Source organism: Hyperolius riggenbachi, chromosome 3, assembly GCF_040937935.1.
Source record: "Hyperolius riggenbachi isolate aHypRig1 chromosome 3, aHypRig1.pri, whole genome shotgun sequence".
NCBI classification, from domain to species: domain Eukaryota; kingdom Metazoa; phylum Chordata; class Amphibia; order Anura; family Hyperoliidae; genus Hyperolius; species Hyperolius riggenbachi.
This window is the reverse complement of record NC_090648.1, coordinates 52,650,065-52,672,146: the sequence shown is the minus strand read 5'-3', so window position 1 is coordinate 52,672,146 and position 22,082 is coordinate 52,650,065.

Here is a 22,082-nt window from a genome sequence, read left to right as displayed (position 1 = left end):
CGCTCCAACATGGCCAGAGTCGAATTCCAGCGAACTGGCATGTCGATGATCAGCCGGTGTTGTTGCCTTCCATACTGCTGCTGTAAGGTGGACAAGAGTGCAGAGGCAGTGGCTGACAGGCGGAAAAAGCGTACCAGTTAGTGATGCTCAAATACCCCTTTTTAAAATTCGAGTTTGGTCGAATTCGAATAGTAAATTATTCGAGGTCAGTCGAATATTCGAGTCGAATAATTTTTACTATTCGATTCGACCTCGGACTTCGAGCTCACTATTCGAGTCGGTATTCGAGCTCACTATTCGAGCTGACTATTCGAATTGGCCTTAAATAGCTTCCAACACTTGTTTTGAGGGTGAATGATGCAAGAAACATCTTTTTTTCCAAGTAACAACAGCAAGTGATTATGTGGGGATGTTCCTTTAAAAAAAAATGTGGAAAGAGAAGTTGTGTCCTTAATTTTGTTCAGTAGTGTTACTGTATATACTTGTTCTTCTTCTTCTTTATCTTTCTTCTTCTTCTTCTCGATCTTCTTCTTCTATATCTTCTTCTTCTTTTTCTATATTGTCTTCTTCATCATCTTCTTCTTCTTCATCTTCTTCATCTTCTTCTTCTTCTTCTTCATCTTCATCTTCTTCTTCTTCTTCATCTTCATCTTCTTCATCTTCTTCTTCTTCATCTTCTTCTTCTTCATCTTCATCTTCTTCTTCTTCTTCTTCTTCATCTTCTTCTTCTTCTTCTTCATCTTCTTCTTCTTCTTCTTTTTCTTCTTCATCTTCTTCATCATCTTCTTCATCTTCTTCTTCTTCTTCTTCATCTTCTTCTTCTTCTTCATCTTCTTCTTCTTCATCTTCTTCATCTTCTTCATCTTCTTCTTCTTTTTCATCTTCTTCTTCATCATCTTCTTCATCTTCTTCTTCATCTTCTTCTTCATCTTCATCTTCTCCTTCTCCTTCTTTTTCAATATCGTCTTCTTCTTCTTCACGTATTTCTCTTTTCAATTTTTTTTTTAAAGAAATGCAGCTATTTTTGAGCGTAACAAATAGCTGGTGGGCGCACGCATGTTGGAAGCGCCATTGTATGTGCTCCCTGGCAGTGGAAACACAAAGACAGCAGGAGGTAAATTCAGCAGCAGGAGGAGGAGGATGAGTGTGTGGCAGCAGGCAGTCAATGAGGCAGGCAGCTCGCCGTGACATAATAGCCCTGGTACCTAGCGGTGATACCAGGGCTGTAAATAAACACAACAGGAGGTCCCAGACAGCGGTCGTGCAGCCCACATTGTGTCCAATACACAACTGGGACAACACAGTTTTCAACCCGGGCACCTCAGAAAAATTAAACCTTTTTTTTTTTTTTAATGGTTTGTTTGGTTTTGGTTTTGCAACCAATATAGCTATTGTTTGACGTAATAGCTGGTGGCAGAGTGGCAGCAGAAGAAGGTAATTCTGTGTACCCTGGCAGTGGGAAACACAGACAGACAGCAGCAGCAGGAGGAGGAATGGAGGAGTAGGCGAGCAGCTATTGTTTGACGTAATAGCTGGTGGCAGAGTGGCAGCAGAAGGTAAATCATCTGTGTACCCTGGCAGTGGGAAACACAGACAGACAGCAGCAGCAGCAGCAGGAGGAGGTATGGAGGAGTAGTGTGAGTGTGGCAGCAGGTAGGCAGCGTGACATAATAGCCCTGGTACCTAGCGGTGATACCAGGGCTGTAAATAAACACAACAGGAGGTCCCAGACAGCGGTCGTGCAGCCCACATTGTGTCCAATACACAACTGGGACAACACAGTTTTCAACCCGGGCACCTCAGAAAAATTAAACCTTTTTTTTTTTTTTTAATGGTTTGTTTGGTTTTGGTTTTGCAACCAATATAGCTATTGTTTGACGTAATAGCTGGTGGCAGAGTGGCAGCAGAAGGTAATTCTGTGTACCCTGGCAGTGGGAAACACAGACAGACAGCAACAGCAGCAGGAGGAATGGAGGAGTAATGTGAGCAGCTATTGTTTGACGTAATAGCTGGTGGCAGAGTGGCAGCAGAAGGTAAATCATCTGTGTAGTGTACCCTGGCAGTGGGAAACACAGACAGACAGCAGCAGCAGCAGCAGGAGGAGGTATGGAGGAGTAGTGTGAGTGTGGCAGCAGGTAGGCAGCGTGACATAATAGCCCTGGTACCTAGCGGTGATACCAGGGCTGTAAATAAACACAACAGGAGGTCCCAGACAGCGGTCGTGCAGCCCACATTGTGTCCAATACACAACTGGGACAACACAGTTTTCAACCCGGGCACCTCAGAAAAATTAAACCTTTTTTTTTTTTTATGGTTTTTTGGTTTTTGGTTTTGCAACCAATATAGCTATTGTTTGACGTAATAGCTGGTGGCAGAGTGGCAGCAGAAGAAGGTAATTCTGTGTACCCTGGCAGTGGGAAACACAGACAGACAGCAGAAGGGCAGTACACAGCAGCCCACTGTAGGTGTAAAATGTGTGGCTGCAGGCGACGTAATAGTCAAAGTGAACCAGGCTGGCTTAGTGAGCAGGAGCCAGGAGGTGGTAAAGGGTGGTAAGGCACATTAACGATGGTTCCGGCAGCCAGTTCATGTCCCCCTCTCGCCGACAACAGGGGCCAGGAACTCGCCTTCCACCCACGCCTGGTTCATCTTGAGAAACGTCAGTCTGTCCACAGACTTGTGAGACAGACGTGAGCGTTTCTCGGTGACCACGCCACCAGCTGCACTGAAGCAGCGCTCGGACAGCACGCTGGAAGGGGGGCAGGACAGCACTTCCAGGGCGTACTGCGCCAGCTCGCTCCAGATCTCCATGCGCTTGACCCAATACTCCATGGGATCAACAGGGGCATCGCTGTCAAGCCCGCTGTACGACCCCATGTAGTCAGCCACCATGCGGGTCAGGCGCTGGCTGTGACCGGAGGAGGATGCTGCTGCATGCATCTCCTCTCTAGTCACTGCTGCCGGAGCCTCTACAGTCCTGTAGAGCTCGTGGCTGAGAGACAGCAGGTCTGTGGGGCGCTTGCTGCTGCTGGATGCAGGCACCTGCTGCTGCCTCTGTGCTGGCTGCTGGACAGTGGGGGTGGAAGGCTGGGGGAAGGCTTCCTCCAAGCGCTCAACAAGGGCCTGCTGCAAGCTCCTTATTTGTTGCGCTGGGTCTCCTCCTGCAGGCGGCAGGAACTGGCTCAACTTCCCCTTGAGGCGTGGGTCCAACATCATGCTGATCCAGATGTCCTCCCTCTGCTTCATCTGGATCACCCTGGGGTCCCTGCGCAGGCACGTCAGCATGTGCGCTGCCATTGGGAAGAGGCGGGCCACGTCTGCTGGCACATCGACGTCAGTGCTGTCCTCATCCTCCTCCTCTGCCGCCTCATCCTCTCTCCACCCCCGCACCAACTCAGCTGCGCTGTGCTGATCCCCCTCATCAGCAGCCAGGTCAGGGACCTCCACCAAGTCCTCCTCCTCCTCCCCCTCAGAGGTGGACTGCGCAGCTGGTTGCCGCTCCTGCTGGTCCAAGGCTGCCGCTCCCTGTTCCAGCAAAGCATCGAGGGCCCTGTTCAGCAGAGAAACCAGGGGCACCCACTCGCAGACCATAGCATGGTCCCTGCTCACCATGTTTGTGGCCTGCAGGAAGGGAGCCAGCACAAAGCACACCTGCTGCATGTGCCTCCAGTCATCATCGGGGACGATGGACGGGATGTTGCTGGTCTTGTCCCTTCTCTGAGCTGCGGAAACAGTGGCCAGGGCAAGGTACTGTTTGACAGCGTGCCTCTGTTCAACCAGACGCTCCAACATCGCCAGGGTGGAGTTCCAGCGAGTCGGAACGTCAAGGATCAGCCGATGGCGTGGCAGATCCAGCTCCTTTTGCACGTCTTCCAGGCTCGCACAGGCTGCAGCCGAGCGCCGGAAGTGACGCACAACATTCCTTGCCGTTTCCAGCAGTTCGCCCATCCCCTGGTAGGTGCGCAGGAACTTCTGCACCACCAGGTTCAGCACGTGGGCAAGACAGGGGATGTGGGTCAGGTTTCCCCTGTCTATTGCGGCAACCAGATTGGCCCCATTGTCGGCCACCACCTCTCCGACTCTGAGGCCTCTGGGGGTCAGCCAAATCCTCTCCTGCTCCTGGAGTTTGGCCAACACATGGGTTGCCGTCAGCTTAGTCTTCCCAAGGCTGACCAAGTGCAGCAGCGCTTGGCAGTGGCGGGCCTTCACGCTGCTGCTGAGGCGGGGGGTTTGGCCAGGTGTGCCAAAGGATGGCAGAGGATCGGAGGAACCTGCTGCAGTTCCCCTGACCCTGCGGGGTGGCACCACCCACTGTGTTGCTGCTGCTGCTGTGCCCGCTGCTGCTCTCCCATCCTCACCCCCTTCCACCAAGCTGACCCAGTGGACAGTGAAGGACAGGTAGCGGCCTGTCCCGAAGCGGCTGCTCCAGGAGTCCATGGTGACGTGGACCCTTTCACCAACCGCGTGCTCCAGCCCTCGCTCCACATTGGCCATCACAAAGCGGTGCAGTGCAGGAATGGCCTTGCGGGCAAAGAAGTGTCTGCTGGGGAGCTGCCAGTCTGGGGCTGCGCAAGCAAGCAGCGCACGAATGTCGCTCCCCTCCTGCACGAGCGTGTACGGCAGGAGTTGGGAGCACATGGCCCGTGCCAGCAAGCCGTTCAGCTGCCGCACGCGACGGCTGCTGGGAGGCAGAGCCCTAACCACCCCCTGGAAGGACTCGCTCAAAAGGCTCTGGCGTGGCCTTTTGCTGACACGGGAATCAGCAGACACAGCAGAGGAGGCCACTGAGGACTGGCTGCCAGAACAGGCCTCAGTGTCGGCGGCAGGAGTTGCAGAGGGGGGAGGAGCAGTGCGTTTCCGCACTCCTGCTGGTGCTGCTGGAGGAGCAGGAGGGCGGGTGGCTGCTGTTGCTGCTGCTGCTGCTGAAGGCTGTGCAGTGATGGGTGTGGTGCCACTGCCAGCACCAGATGCCTTCAGCCTCTGGAACTCCTCATGCTGGTGGAAATGTTTAGCCGCAAGGTGGTTGATGAGCGAGCTGGTGCAGAACTTTAAGGGGTCTGCACCTCTGCTCAACTTCCGCTGACAGTGGTTGCAAGTGGCGTACTTGCTGTACACAGTGGGCATGGTGAAATATCGCCAGATTGGTGACTTAAACATCCCCCTACGGCATGGAAGCGCTGCTGCCTGTCTCCCTGTGGTGGTTGGGGGGGGGGCTTGGGGGGCTTGGGTGCGGCTGGTGGTGGTACTGGCAGATGCTGCTGCTGCTGCTGCTGAGCCTGAGACACCAGCAGGCTGTGGGACCTGCCTACTGCTGCTGCCAATGCTTGCAATGATGCGCCTCCTTGCAAGGCCCACAAGAGCATCCTCCTCCTCCTCAGAGCTGCTGAGGACGACATCCCCTGGAGGTGGTGGCACCCAGTCTCTGTCTGTCACCGGGTCATCATCATCCTCCCCCTCCTGAAACATGTCCTGCTGGGATGAGGACCCCCCAAACTCCTCTCCTGATGCATGGATGGGCTGCTTGACTGTCGCCACAGTCTTGCTGTCCAATCCCTCATCCCCCAAAGTGCCCATCAGCATCTCCTCCTCAAAATCGCCAACAACAGCAGACAATTGACTCATGATGCCTGGGGTCAAAAGACTGCTGAATGACAGGTCGCCAACTGACGGTGAACTGGCCTCCTCCCCAGGCCCTGCTGGGCGGCTGCTGCGAACAGGGGTGGTGGTGGTGGTGGTGGTGGTGAGGGTGGAGGCCTCGGATGCAGAGCTGATGGCGGGCTGCTCATCCTCCGTCATGAGTTGCACCACAGTGTCTGCATCCTTTTCCTCAATGGGACGTTTCCGACCCGGCTGGAGGAAAATGGGAGCAGGTGCTACACGCTGCTGCTGCTGTGTCTCTGCAGCGTGAGTTGCAGATGCTCCTGCTGGGCGGCGCCCAAGGCATCCACGGCCAGTGGCTATGGGAGGAATGTTAGCCACTGACGCTGCTGCTGCTGCTGCGGAACTGTGCATGGTGGCGCGCCCGCGGCCGCGGCTTGCCACAATGCTGCTCCCTCTCCTCCTGATTCCCTTGCTGCCCTTCCCCTTGCCCAAACCGCGCTGGCTGCCACTTCCAGACATCTTAAATGTTTTGGGCGTATAGACAAAAGTTTTGTAAAAGGGCGGGTGAAAAGTGGGGTACTTTAATGGAGTGGGTTGGTTGGTGAGGTGACTGAGTGAGTGTCCCCTAGTACAGTAAGTAAGTAGTAACAGTCAGGAAGTACAACTAGCAGTTACAATAATCAGTAGTAATCACAAGTAAATTTAGTGTGTGTACACTCAGACAGTGAGTGCACGCACGCAGGAGCTAGTAGCCTATGGACAGTGACTGAGTGTCCTAGACTCCTAGTACAGTAAGAGTAAGTAGTAACAGTAAGTAGAACTAACTAATTACGATAATCAATCAGCGATCAGAAGGAAATAGAGTGTGTGTTGTGTGTGTACACTCAGACAGTGAGTGCACGCACGCAGGAGCTAGTAGCCTATGAACACAGTGACTGAGTGTCCTAGACTCCTAGTACAGTAAGAGTAAGTAGTAACAGTAAGTAGAACTAACTAATTACAATAATCAATCAGCGATCAGAAGGAAATGGAGTGTGGGTGTGTGTACACTCAGACAGTGAGTGCACGCACGCAGGAGCTAGTAGCCTATGAACACAGTGACTGAGTGTCCTAGACTCCTAGTACAGTAAGAGTAAGTAGTAACAGTAAGTAGAACTAACTAATTACAATAATCAATCAGCGATCAGAAGGAAATGGAGTGTGGGTGTGTGTACACTCAGACAGTGAGTGCACGCACGCAGGAGCTAGTAGCCTATGAACACAGTGACTGAGTGTCCTAGACTCCTAGTACAGTAAGAGTAAGTAGTAACAGTAAGTAGAACTAACTAATTACAATAATCAATCAGCGATCAGAAGGAAATGGAGTGTGGGTGTGTGTACACTCAGACAGTGAGTGCACGCACGCAGGAGCTAGTAGCCTATGAACACAGTGACTGAGTGTCCTAGACTCCTAGTACAGTAAGAGTAAGTAGTAACAGTAAGTAGAACTAACTAATTACAATAATCAATCAGCGATCAGAAGGAAATGGAGTGTGGGTGTGTGTACACTCAGACAGTGAGTGCACGCACGCAGGAGCTAGTAGCCTATGAACACAGTGACTGAGTGTCCTAGACTCCTAGTACAGTAAGAGTAAGTAGTAACAGTAAGTAGAACTAACTAATTACAATAATCAATCAGCGATCAGAAGGAAATGGAGTGTGGGTGTGTGTACACTCAGACAGTGAGTGCACGCACGCAGGAGCTAGTAGCCTATGAACACAGTGACTGAGTGTCCTAGACTCCTAGTACAGTAAGAGTAAGTAGTAACAGTAAGTAGAACTAACTAATTACAATAATCAATCAGCGATCAGAAGGAAATGGAGTGTGGGTGTGTGTACACTCAGACAGTGAGTGCACGCACGCAGGAGCTAGTAGCCTATGAACACAGTGACTAAGTGTCCTAGACTCCTAGTACAGTAAGAGTAAGTAGTAACAGTAAGTAGAACTAACTAATTACAATAATCAATCAGCGATCAGAAGGAAATGGAGTGTGGGTGTGTGTACACTCAGACAGTGAGTGCACGCACGCAGGAGCTAGTAGCCTATGAACACAGTGACTGAGTGTCCTAGACTCCTAGTACAGTAAGAGTAAGTAGTAACAGTAAGTAGAACTAACTAATTACAATAATCAATCAGCGATCAGAAGGAAATGGAGTGTGGGTGTGTGTACACTCAGACAGTGAGTGCACGCACACAGGAGCTAGTAGCCTATGAACACAGTGACTGAGTGTCCTAGACTCCTAGTACAGTAAGAGTAAGTAGTAACAGTAAGTAGAACTAACTAATTACAATAATCAATCAGCGATCAGAAGGAAATGGAGTGTGGGTGTGTGTACACTCAGACAGTGAGTGCACGCACGCAGGAGCTAGTAGCCTATGAACACAGTGACTGAGTGTCCTAGACTCCTAGTACAGTAAGAGTAAGTAGTAACAGTAAGTAGAACTAACTAATTACAATAATCAATCAGCGATCAGAAGGAAATGGAGTGTGGGTGTGTGTACACTCAGACAGTGAGTGCACGCACGCAGGAGCTAGTAGCCTATGAACACAGTGACTGAGTGTCCTAGACTCCTAGTACAGTAAGAGTAAGTAGTAACAGTAAGTAGAACTAACTAATTACAATAATCAATCAGCGATCAGAAGGAAATGGAGTGTGGGTGTGTGTACACTCAGACAGTGAGTGCACGCACGCAGGAGCTAGTAGCCTATGAACACAGTGACTGAGTGTCCTAGACTCCTAGTACAGTAAGAGTAAGTAGTAACAGTAAGTAGAACTAACTAATTACAATAATCAATCAGCGATCAGAAGGAAATGGAGTGTGGGTGTGTGTACACTCAGACAGTGAGTGCACGCACGCAGGAGCTAGTAGCCTATGAACACAGTGACTGAGTGTCCTAGACTCCTAGTACAGTAAGAGTAAGTAGTAACAGTAAGTAGAACTAACTAATTACAATAATCAATCAGCGATCAGAAGGAAATGGAGTGTGGGTGTGTGTACACTCAGACAGTGAGTGCACGCACGCAGGAGCTAGTAGCCTATGAACACAGTGACTGAGTGTCCTAGACTCCTAGTACAGTAAGAGTAAGTAGTAACAGTAAGTAGAACTAACTAATTACAATAATCAATCAGCGATCAGAAGGAAATGGAGTGTGGGTGTGTGTACACTCAGACAGTGAGTGCACGCACACAGGAGCTAGTAGCCTATGAACACAGTGACTGAGTGTCCTAGACTCCTAGTACAGTAAGAGTAAGTAGTAACAGTAAGTAGAACTAACTAATTACAATAATCAATCAGCGATCAGAAGGAAATGGAGTGTGGGTGTGTGTACACTCAGACAGTGAGTGCACGCACGCAGGAGCTAGTAGCCTATGAACACAGTGACTGAGTGTCCTAGACTCCTAGTACAGTAAGAGTAAGTAGTAACAGTAAGTAGAACTAACTAATTACAATAATCAATCAGCGATCAGAAGGAAATGGAGTGTGGGTGTGTGTACACTCAGACAGTGAGTGCACGCACGCAGGAGCTAGTAGCCTATGAACACAGTGACTGAGTGTCCTAGACTCCTAGTACAGTAAGAGTAAGTAGTAACAGTAAGTAGAACTAACTAATTACAATAATCAATCAGCGATCAGAAGGAAATAGAGTGTGGGTGGTGTGTGTACACTCAGACAGTGAGTGACCGCACGCAGGAGCTAGTAGCCTATGGACAGTGACTGAGTGTCCTAGACTCCTAGTACAGTAAGAGTAAGTAGTAACAGTAAGTACAACTAACTAATTACGATAATCAATCAGCGATCAGAAGGAAATGGAGTGTGGGTGTGTGTACACTCAGACAGTGAGTGCACGCACGCAGGAGCTAGTAGCCTATGAACACAGTGACTGAGTGTCCTAGACTCCTAGTACAGTAAGAGTAAGTAGTAACAGTAAGTAGAACTAACTAATTACGATAATCAATCAGCGATCAGAAGGAAATAGAGTGTGTGTTGTGTGTGTACACTCAGACAGTGAGTGCAGTGCGCACACGCAGGAGCTAGTAGCCTATATGAACAGTGACAGTGAGTGTCCCTACGGGTACAGTAAGAGTAAGTAGTAAGTAAGTACAACTAACTAACAATAATCTATCAGTAATCAGAAGGAAATAGAGTGTGTGTACACACAGACAGTGAGTGAGTGCACACACGCAGGAGCTAGCTAGTAGCCTATAAACAGTGACAGTCAGTGAGTGTCCTACTCCTAGTACAGTATAACTACAATACTATTAGTAAAGGACAGCAGAAATACTGGTATAGATGAGAGAAATAAACAGAGGACAGCTGCCCACAGAGGCAAGGCCCCCCTGAGGCCTAAACCTGTAAGCTTGCAGCAGCTGCCTGTCTCTAATGTAACACACAAGCTACTAACTAAAATACAATGTCTATCTAACTAACAACAATATAGGTGTATATGGCAGGTGTAGGTGAGCAAAAACGCTAGGTAAATGATCACAATAGAGCACTTGCTAAGCCAAAGCACAAAGGAGCAACTCTCTCTCTGTACAAGTCTCAGGCAAGCATGGAGAAACGGAACATGGCGGCCGCTATTTATAGGGTAGGGGCTGGCCAGGGTCCCCCTCTGTGATTGGCTGCCGTCAGAGGGCCTGGGAGCCCTCTGATTGGCTCTAAGGACATCAATCTGGGCTATGACGCTATTCGAGCTCGGTACTGAGCTCGAATAGCGCCGGGTTGCTCGAATAGCTCGAATAGTGAATGGGCTATTCGAGTGTACTCGGATAGCCCATTCGAATAGCTCCAGCTATTCGGAGCTCGAATACCGAGCTCGAATAGCTGAAAAAGAGCTCGAATATTCAAGCTACTCGAATATTCGAGCTCTGCTGAGCACCACTGCGTACCACCGCCCGGGCATCCTGCAGCAGCTCGCTCATCCCCTGGTAGGTGCACAAGAAGCGCTGCACCACAAGATTGAGCACGTGGGCCAAGCAGGGGATGTGCTGGAGGTTTCCCTGCTGCACTGCTGCCACCAGGTTGGCCCCGTTATCGGCTGCCACATACCCCACTTTCAGGCCTCTGGGGGTCAGCCACCTCCGCTCCTGCTTCCTGAGGGCGGCCAGGATGTTGGTGGCCGTAAGCCTCTCCTTCCCCAGGGTCACCAATTTTAAAAGGGCTTGGCAGTGCCGAGGCTTGGCGTTGCTGCTGCCGAGGCGGGCTTGCTTTCCGGGTGCAGAGGGAGTTTCGTGACAGGACCCTTCTGCATCCCCCCTGATCCCGCGTGGTGGCACCACTAGCTGGGCTGATGCGCTCTTGTCCTCCCTCCCTTCCATCAGTGTCACCCAGTGGGCCGTAAAGGACAGGTAGCGACCTGTCCCAAATCTGCTACTCCACGAGTCCATGGTCACGTGGACCCGCTTGCCCACAGAGTAGTCCAGGGAACGGGCCACCTTTTCCAACGCAAACTTGTGGAGTGCTGGGATTGCGCTCCTGCTGAAATAGTGGCGACTGGGGACTTGCCACTCGGGGATGCCAAATTGGAGCAGCGTCCGCATGGCGCTCCCCTCCTGCACCAGGGAGTAGGGAAGCAGCTGTGATGCCATGGCCCAGGCCAGCAAGCCATTTATTTTGCGGATCCGCCTGTGGCTTGGAGGCAGAGGCTTGGTCAGACCCTGAAAGGTGTCGCTCAGCAGGGTCTGACGACGCTGGGATGCAGGGGAGACAGAGGAGAGAGACGAACACTGGCTGCCAGCCTCAATGTCTGTGTCCTGAGTAGCCGAGGTGGAAGAGCGCTTGCGTGCTACTACTGCTGCTGCTGTGGGGGATTCACGACCCTGAGGGAGGGATGATGCTGCTGCGCTGGTGGGCCTTCTGCTCTCAGGAACCCCTGCCAGCAGTGCCTGCTTCCTCTTAAAGTCTGCATACTCGCGGCAGTGGCGGCTTCTCAGGTGGCCCTGGAGGGATGAGGTACCCATCTTGCTCAGACTTTTCCCACGGCTCAATCTTTTGCTGCATAACCTGCACACCGCATACCTTTTGTCATCAGTACATTCCTCAAAGCAATCCCACACTGGTGACTTTAATTTACTGCGGCCCCCACTAGCAGAGGGTGCAGCGGAACAATGTGTGGTAGTAGTTGCCGGGGGTTGCATGGTGGTGGTGCTGGCTGAAGCAGTGTCCGGTCTACTTCCTCCACGCCCACTGCTGCCGATGCCCCTGCCCCTGCCTGACATATGGCGATATCCTTGCCTAGGCCGAGGTGACTCGTCATCCTGCTCTGACCATTCTTCCACGGACTCAGCAGGCTGCACATAGTTAGGGTCCACAACGTCGTCATCATCAGCAGCATCATCATAATCCAGCTCTTCCTCTGACTCCCCCGCCTCCTCTTCTGTCCCTACATCCCCAGACACAGACCCCTCTTCTTCATCACCAGAACTCAACAACGCTTGTGATAGTGGCCCGATCTCAATCTCTGCCACATCAGTCCCCAGTAAGTCCTGAGCTTCTTGCATCAGCAGGTTCCCAGATGCCGGACTGAGGGACAGAACGCTGTCATCCTGGGAGGGCTGCTGCTGACCAGTGGGTGCTAGGGTGGATGTCACAACAAGAGTGGGACGTTGGCTGCTGCTGCTGCTTGGAGTGGTGCTCACAGTAGAGGTCTGGGAGGAAGTCATGATGTCCATGAGTACGTCAGGTTCCATTTGCTCAACCACCACACGGGGACCAGAACTTTAAAATATTTGGACAATGGCGTCCGCTGACTCGGCCCAGGCTTTGCTGCCCCCCTTTCTGCTGCATCACGACCACGTACAGCTGGGCGTCCTCTCCCTGGACGTGGAGCAGTCCCAGAAGTGGCTGAGGCAATTGAACTCCCTTTCCTCTCACCCCGCGAAACCCTGCCAGACATGTTGCTAGTAATGAATCACTGGATGCAGTGGGCACAGTACAAGGTCACTGAAGGATGCAGTGGGCACGGCAGTGGGCACTGGATATACAACTAGGTCACTGAAGGATGCAGTGGGCACAGTACAAGGTCACTGAAGGATGCAGTGGGCACAGCAGTGGGCACTGGATATACAACTAGGTCACTGAAGGATGCAGTGGGCACAGTACAAGGTCACTGAAGGATGCAGTGGGCACAGTACAAGGTCACTGAAGGATGCAGTGGGCACAGCAGTGGGCACTGGATATACAACTAGGTCACTGAAGGATGCAGTGGGCACAGTACAAGGTCACTGAAGGATGCAGTGGGCACAGCAGTTGGCACTGGATATACAACTAGGTCACTGAAGGATGCAGTGGGCACAGCAGTGGGCACTGGATATAAAACTAGGTCACTGAAGGATGCAGTGGGCACAGTACAAGGTCACTGAAGGATGCAGTGGGCACAGCAGTGGGCACTGGATATACAACTAGGTCACTGAAGGATGCAGTGGGCACAGTACAAGGTCACTGAAGGATGCAGTGGGCACAGCAGTGGGCACTGGATATACAACTAGGTCACTGAAGGATGCAGTGGGCACAGTACAAGGTCACTGAAGGATGCAGTGGGCACAGCAGTGGGCACTGGATATACAACTAGGTCACTGAAGGATGCAGTGGGCACAGTACAAGGTCACTGAAGGATGCAGTGGGCACAGCAGTGGGCACTGGATATACAACTAGGTCACTGAAGGATGCAGTGGGCACAGTACAAGGTCACTGAAGGATGCAGTGGGCACAGCAGTGGGCACTGGATATACAACTAGGTCACTGAAGGATGCAGTGGGCACAGTACAAGGTCACTGAAGGATGCAGTGGGCACAGCAGTGGGCACTGGATATACAACTAGGTCACTGAAGGATGCAGTGGGCACACAAGGATGTCACACTGTGTAATGAGATGCTTATATGCCAGCGAGCGAGCAGTGGGCACTGGGCACGGCACAAGGTCACTGACAGAATGAATGAACAGCGCTGGCAGAGAGTGGCGGCGCCGGCGGTGTGACTGGCTGCCTGCAAATAGTACACGTGTATAACTGTCACTGGAATATACAAGTGAACACTGCAGCTGCACTAACCTGCCTGCCTGCACTACACACAGATAATCCCCACTCCCACTACACTGCAGCACTGAACCTGCCTGCACAGCACTACACACAGTTAAATAATCACTAGACTCCCACACTCCCACTATACTACACTGACTACAACTAACTACAGCAATCACTCACTGACTAGCTAACTGTGTACAGTATAAGAGCAGTGTTAGCAAAAAAAACGCTTTGTTTTTAACACAATAAATGCACTTGCTCAAACAACAATGGCCTGGAGATAATCCTCTCAGCACCACAGTCTAGCAAGGACAGAGCTTTTCCATCATGGCCGCCGGTTTATATGCAGGAGGGGAGGGCATAGCTCCCCTCCTGTGATTGGTTGCTAGGGCCTGGCTGGGGCCCTCTGATTGGCCTGCAATGTGTCACTTCTGCATAATTTGACGCATTTCCGCTAACCACGACTTCAGCGCCGGGTTTCACGAGCGTGAATGCGGATTTCTGTCCGCATTCACGCGAAGCCGAAGCAGATTTTCGTGGTTGAAAATCTATTCACGGCTTAGCGTGTCCGAGGCGGAATGCGTCAAAATGGTCGTGAATCCACGCGTAAGCGTGATCACGACCTGGCGGTGAGCACCACTGCCCTGGCGTTCAGTTTATTGTGGCCATGGGTGGCTTTTTTTTTTAAATGGTTATTTTTTAGTGTAGCTAGCACTAGGCTAGCTACACTCTGCCCCCAAGTCCCCCGGCACTGCGTCCCCCCCTCCATTCGCCGCCGGCGATATTTACCTGGCCGAGATCCCGCGATGGCTGAGACTTCCGCCATAGCTTCAGGCGTTGCTATGGCGACAATCGGACATGACATCTGACGTCATCGACATCATGCACAGTTCCGATCACCGCCATAGAGATCCCTGGAGGATATGGAAAGGCTGCGCCGGCGCGGGCTCCGGGGTGGGGTCAGTCAAACGAGCGGCGATCAGGGGATCAGAGCAGGCCAGCGGCTATCGGAGGGGTGATGTAGCTAGCCAAGTGCTAGCTACACCTTCTCCAAAAATTTTGTACTAAAAGACCCTCCAGGGCCTGAGAAATCCACCGCGGCGGTAATGGACGAGCTGAGCTCGTCCATACTGCTAATGTGGTTTTAATAAAGCTAGAATTTTTTTAAACTAAAGTGACATAGTCCCAATAAAATAAAAAGTGTTTTTTTTTTTTGTCCCTAGTTATTTTTTAACCCCAGCCTAGCCTACTAACCCTGCAATACCTATACCTGTTTATAAACTATCAACGACTGCCGCCTGTAGCAATCGGATGCGTTCGCTAGGGCGAACGTTTAGGGCCCCAATGCTCTACAGATGTATCGCTCTTCCGTTGCCTAGCGATGCACCTGTACAGCACTATGGCACCCGAACTGTCGCCCCAGAGAACACATCCGTTCGCCACAAGCGCACAGGCTGGAGATAGCGGTCCGACATATGCTCAACTATTAATAAAATGTGGCATATGGGGTATTATTATAACTGGAAAGGGCCAAAAAAAATCATTTTTATTTATTTTATAACTATGGGACGTATCATGTGAAAATTAGGAAGGGTGAAAAATGAAAAAATGGGTATTTTCTGAATTTATGCCTAATGTTTACCCATAAAATGACTATAAAATAAACTAGTTTTGGGAGAAAATTCTTATCCAAAGAAAGCCTAGATTGTATTTAAAAAAAAAAAAAACAAGATATATATCACTAAGTTGGAATAAGTAATTAAAAAGTTATTGGTGTATCAAAATGACATAGTTAAAGTATCAAAAATGAAAGGAATCGTAAGAGGTAAAAAAAATGTGAAACGCGAACTGGTTACTAGAACATAAGAAGCAAAGAAAAGAGTCCCATATTTTTATTTTCAGTTATATAGCTTTTTTTTTTTTTTTTTTTTTTATAACATTGCATCATTCTCTAATATTTGCAGTTTACAAACTACACTCTGTATTTTAAACTATGATACAGAGCAGAGATAACGATCCTCTGAACTTATTGCAGTGAAATCTTATCTGAAGTTATTTTTTACTGTTTCTTAAGGCTGCCGTACACTGGTCGATTGCCACCAGATTACCAGCAGATAGATCCCTCTGTGATCGAATCTGAACAAAGAGGGATCTATTGGCTGCCTACAATGCAAGCAGATTTTGAATCTATATCACTATGAAACTGCTTCCCAATCTGTGGAGCTGCCGCTGCCGCCGTCCCCTGCATACATTACCTGATCCGGCCGGCGCGAGTCCCCCGGTCTCCGCTGTCTCTTCTCCGCTCTGGGCTCCAGGGCTCCAGCTCAGCTTCACTTTACTTCCTGTCAGGGGAAGTTTGAACAGTAGAGGGTGCTTTACTGTTTAAACTTCCTGTCGGGACAGGAAGTAAGCAGTGGCGTAGCTTAGGAGCTTTGGGCCCCGATGCAAGTTTTACATGGGGCCCCCCCAAGCGCTCTATACATAACAATTGATACAGCGCGCCAAAACTTGCCAATGGCAACTACAGTGTCAGAGGTGCAAGAAGGGGATGGGGAACAGTTTGTTAATGATTATCACTATTCAAAGTATCTATAAAAGTAATTATTATGAGCACAGGACCAATAGAGAGCTAATACTGCAGTTCAGTGAGGGCCCTACTGTGAGGGCCCTAAGTGAAGCCAGCCGGAGCCCAGCATGGAGAAGGGACAGCGGGACAGGCGCCGGTGGATCAGATAATGTATTGCCGCTAGCGTCGGTCATCGGACATTTGAATGCCGCTATCGACGCACTCCCGACCTGCTGGTGATCGAGCGAAACCCTCCGCGTGGACAGATCGATGGGAACGATCGATTTCAGACGGAAATCGATCGTTCGGTCAGAGTTTACGCAACAATTTCACAGTAGATTCGATCACTGTGATTGAATCTGCTGTATATCGGCAGGAAATCGTGTAAGTGTATGGGCCCCTTAAGTCGGAGAGCTCGGAGAAGCTCTTTAGCATAGATAACAAGGGAAGTTTCTTAACTTTTCCTGTACTGGAAACAATATGAGACTTATAGGGACTCTGAGCAGTGCAGAAACTATGGAAAGATGCATATCATTTTAAAGCTCTCTTTCTCCTCTTTCCAATGATGTATAAACCGCCGCCCTACGCCTTTTAGTTTTCGCTATTTTCGCGATTGAATTTGCTGCCACCGCGATTTCAATCGCGAAAATAGAGAAAACTAAAAGGCGTAGGGCGACGATTTAGGTGTCGCCAGAAAGAGGAGAAAGAGAGTTTTTTTAAATGATATACATCTTTGCATAGTTACTTGTATATAGTTACTTTAGTTTTCTCTATTTTTGCGATTGAAATCGCGCCCGCAGCAATTTCAATCGCGAAAATAGCGAAAACTAAAGGATATAGGGCGGCGGTTTATATATCATTGGAAAGAGGAGAAAGAGAGCTTTAAAATTATATGCATCTTTCCATAGTTTCTGAACTGCTCGGAGTCCCTTTAAATCTGTGCTACCAATGTTCTATTTCCTAGCTGTACTACACATACAATTCAACATCTCATGAGTTTATTTTCACTTCAGATTCCCTTTAAGCTTCTGAAGGTGGACTGGACTTTTGTTTGGCTCATAAGTGAGACTGTATCACCCTATTACTTCTTAGATCAAGAGCGCGGTCTTTATTTTGATTCCAATTAACAGATTGTGTAGGTAAATCCTAGCTGATGCAGGACAGAACTCCTCCCACCTACGTGTTGAAGGACAACTGAAGTGAGAGGGATATGGAGGCTGCCATGTTTATTTCCTTTTAAGCAATACCAATTGCCTGGTTGTCCTGCTGATCCTCTGCTTCTAATACTATTTTGTCATTATTGTCAGATCTGACAAGATTAGCTGCATGCTTGTTTCTGGTGCGATTCAGCAGGGGCGTATTTAGGAACTATAGAGCCTATGGCAAACCGTGAAATTTCGCCCCATCCCCCCCACACACACCCCCACCCCACCCCATCCCTGGTCAGAGCTCTTTGCCTTCTAAAAATAGCATCCTTTGTTTTTGCCTTTGTTTTTGGCTTGGGATATTGCTGAAATTACAGTTTTGGAAATATCTCTTCATATTCCCTCTCTGTCCTTTTTTCTAACACTAAGCCCAGTGCACCCTTCATACATAAGTAGCCATGTTCTCCAGATAACAGGATTAATCTTATCTGAGGCATGGGACAGGCATGACAGCACAGGGACAGGCATGGGGTGCAGTACAGGGGCAGGCATGGCGACGCAGCACAGGGACAGGCATGGTCCCTGTGGTGCTGTGGCGCCCATGGCATAAACCATGCCTGCACCCCTCTAGATACGCCTCTGTTATTCAGACACTACTGCAGCTAAATAGACCAGTTGGGCTGCCAGACAACTGGTATTGTTTAAAAGGAAATAAATATGGCAGCCTTCATATACTTCTCACTACAGTTGTTGTCCTTTAAGTCCGCCTCCTTGCAGACTTTGTCAGGGTGTGCGTACACTCAGGGCAGTTTCTAGGCTAAATTGCACCCAGGGCGAGGGTGTAAAAAGGGTACCACTTCCAGCCCCATCCCCGTGGACCCGTGATGAACCCTTACTCTTTAGGGACAGTCACACAGCCACCGATCACAAGTAGATCTGCTAATCTTACTAGTGACCAGCTGATCATCCAGGAGGAAGCAGGGGATCAGGAAAACACACAGGCGAAGAAAGCCGACTCTTCCATGAGCACTGCGCACTGACAGCCTGCAGTACCGCTGCAGGACATCAGGTGTTATTACGTGGTGGTGACGTGATGATGACTTGACGTCTGACGCAGGCAGCCTAGGAGGAGACAAGAAAGGTGATCGTGCTGGTAATCTTCTTTCATCTTCCATTTGGCTGCACCGCACGTCACCAGCTCCATACCGGTTATGTCCTTCTGCCTGCACCCCGCTTCTTCTACTTACCAGTCTGCGCCCAGGGCGGTCGCCCTGCCCGCACTGCCCAAGAAACGGCCCTGCGTACACTCTGATGAAGTATGCAAGGAGGCAGAACCAGAGGCGTAGCTAAGGTTTTCAGCGCCCGTGGAGAAAGACGGGTTTAGTGCCCCCTTCCACATGGTTAGACCTGCAGTGCTTGTAATGCCCTCCTCTGACCTCCTGTGCCCTTCAGACGGTCTATACAAGACCTTTGACCCAGAACTAATGGCTGCTGCATGCCCAGTAGCTTTCCTTTACATGGGTAGACAGCGCTTTCCACACTCCCAGCAGCTCTCACTGCCAACCACACATTCTCCTCAGCTCAGTTTCTCCGGTGGGGGGGGGCATCTTTCGGGCAGGGAGGGGGCTCCTCCCAGACCCAGCCAGACCTGCTCTCCTCCATTGCTATATCTAGTTTCTCTGGTGGGGCAGAGTGGAAGAGGCTGAGCGCCCCTAAATTACTGCGCCTGGGGACATATGTCCCCTGTTGCCCACCCTATGCTACGCCCCTGGATGTAACGTGTAGGTAGACGGCTGCTATTGGCTGCTGCGGCAGTAAAACAATTGAATGTGGCCGTGCGTGTTTGTTCCCCGGCGTGTTAGCGTGTTAGCGGCTGCATGGGTAGAGCTGCATGCTGACATCCACTTCAAAGCTTGGTGTACACTGAAGACACTTTGGTAACAGTGGAACCGTGGAGAGGGAGGGGGTGAGAGCTGCCCTTACCAGGACTAACTGACCTGGTGGTAAAACCATTGGTGAGATTCCCCAAGTTATCATAACTGCATTGCGAGCCTTAAAGGGACCATGAGCAGACTATGTGGGTATGCATTTTCAGCATACCCACAAATACTTACGAATACCCCCTCACTTACCACCCCTGAATTAAAGCACTCTGCACCCCGGTCCAGCCGAGCCAATGTAAATTGCATTGGGCCGGTGACTCTCAGTAAAGTCGCGCTGTGACCCCGGAAGCGGAAGTCGTGTCGTGGTCTGCGCATGCTCCAGCTTTCGTCATCCTCCTCTTAGCCTATCGAGCAGCATGTCATTGTGCACTGCTCAGTGCACAGAGGAGCTTCCGGATTACACCACAACTTAGAGTTGTGGTGCAATTTACACCGGCCAGACCAGGGAGGAGGGGAGGAAACTTTACAACACAGGTGGTAAGTGAGGGGGTATTCTTAAATGGAAGGTCAGAGCAAATAATTTAAAAAAAGACTCTACTTACCCAGGGCTTCCTCCAGCCCCTGGCAGCCGTCCTGTGCCCTCGCTGCAGCTCCACTTTCAGCCAGTGACCTGGGGTCCCCTCCGCCAGGTCAGCATCTACTGCGCCTGCGCGAGAGCCGCTCTCGGTCGGGCTCACGTGGGCTGCCAGGGGCTGGAGGAAGCCCTGGGTAAGTAGATTTTTTTTTCTTTTTATTGGTCGGATGAAATATGCTAATTTATTGAGATAGGAATTTTAGGTTTTCATGAGCTGTATGCCAAAATCATCAATATTAAAACAATAAAAGGCTTGAACTACTTCAGTTGTGTGTAATGAATCTAAAATATATGAAAGTCTAATGTTTATCAGCACATTACAGAAAATAATGAACTTTATCACAATATGCTATTTTTTTAGAAGATCCTGTATAGTATCTCTCTTCCTCTTTGAAGATTCTGGATACTTGAATTGGTACCTCAGTCGGGTGTGAGTGAGAATATTTTGTATGGCAGGCTGAGTGAAGGAGCGCTCCATCTAGCAGGCATTTTTAATTCATTTTAATTGGTTGGTTTGTAGTGTCATTTATGTATCTTTGCAATAAAGGTGGATTTATATTTTTGCTAAGGCTCTGAGCAGGGATACAACAGATAAAGGCGAATGGGAAAAAAGGCGCACAGTAACGTAGTTAGTAAAATATCGTTATGAAATACAAATATTTTACAATAAAACGTAAAATATCAACATTAAATAACAATATTTTACTATAAGCAAAGCTAAACTTCCTCACCCCCGTGCCGCTCTCCTTTGCCCGGAGCTCCCCCTCCTCCCGCAGAGTCCGTCCTCGCAGCAGAGCTCAGGCAGCCTCCATTCATCCCTGTGTTGGGCAGATGCAGCAGCAGCGGTGGCAGCAGAGAAGCGGTCTCAGCCTCCCTCCTCCTCTTCCTGTCCCATCAGCCCCGTGAGCAGGACAGACGGAGGGATGGAGGCGGCTGCCTGAAGTCTGCTGCGGGAATGGACTCTGCGTGAGGAAAAGAGAGCTTAGGGGGAAGGGATAGAGAGAGAGGCACGGAGCAGCGGAGCAGGATAAAAGTGAATGCAGCGAGCAGACTTACGGTCGCCGCCATAGGCAGCAATACAAAATAGCGGAATTTGGGCTGTTTCAGCGCTATACATCGGGCGCCCAAATTTCTGCTGTGGCGCCCAAAGATCGCTATTATGTATTGGCGCCAATGGGGGCGCCTAATTAGTCCACTTACCGCATACGCCCTTTTTTCCTGCTTCGCTGAGCATGGCCGGTTTTCTCATGAAGCAAGGTGAAACATTTGCATCAGGCGGCAGAGATTACAGGGGCGGCATGTTTGTACTGTGTTTACACTAACAGCATGCAGTCAGATTAGGAGGAGAAGTGAGAGGAGAGTGAGGTGAAGAGGTCATCATTGGAGAAAAGCAGCTTGTTGTGCTGTGTGAGGAGTCTGCCAGTGAATGAGGGGGGGGGGGCAGGAGAGCAGCAGTGTTTCAATTGGCTTGCACAGCAGATGGGAGGAGGTGGCACTGCTGTCCTGACTGAGGAGGAATGGAGTGGCTGAGGGTGAGCAGTGTGTTTGTCACAGCCTCACAGCCAGCCTGTGTGCTCTTGTGTTGAGCTGCAGCCTGTCATGTGAGAACATTAAATGAAGCAAAGGAAATAGTTGGGTGCTTTGCAAGCATTCCATATCAGGGGCGCATCCTCACAAGTTTGCCTTAGGCAGCAAAAAGTTTAGAATCGGCCCTGGTTCTGAGTGATAACCTTTCATTCCCTATTTGCCTTAAAATTGTTTTTGTGGATGTCACTTCCCCCTATCTGGGGTAACTAGCTGCATAAAATACCAAGAAGTTGAGATAGGCAGTTCTTTTGATTATTGTGCAGCGCGGTGGCGTAGTGGTTAGCGCTCTCGCATTGCAACGCTGGGTTCCTGGTTCAAATCCCAGCCAGGTCACCATCAACAAGGAGTTTGTATGCTCTCCTCGTGTCTGGGTGGGTTTCCTCCAGGTACTCCGGTTTCCTCCCACATCCCCCAAAAACATACAGATAAGTTAATTAGCTTCCCCCTAAATTGGCCCTAGACTAGGATACATACACTACACTATACATACATAGGCATAGGACTATGGTGGGGATTCGATTGTGAGCCCCTCAGAGGGACAGTTAAGTGACAAGACAATATACTCTGTACAGCGCTGCGGAAGATGTTGGCGCTATATAAAT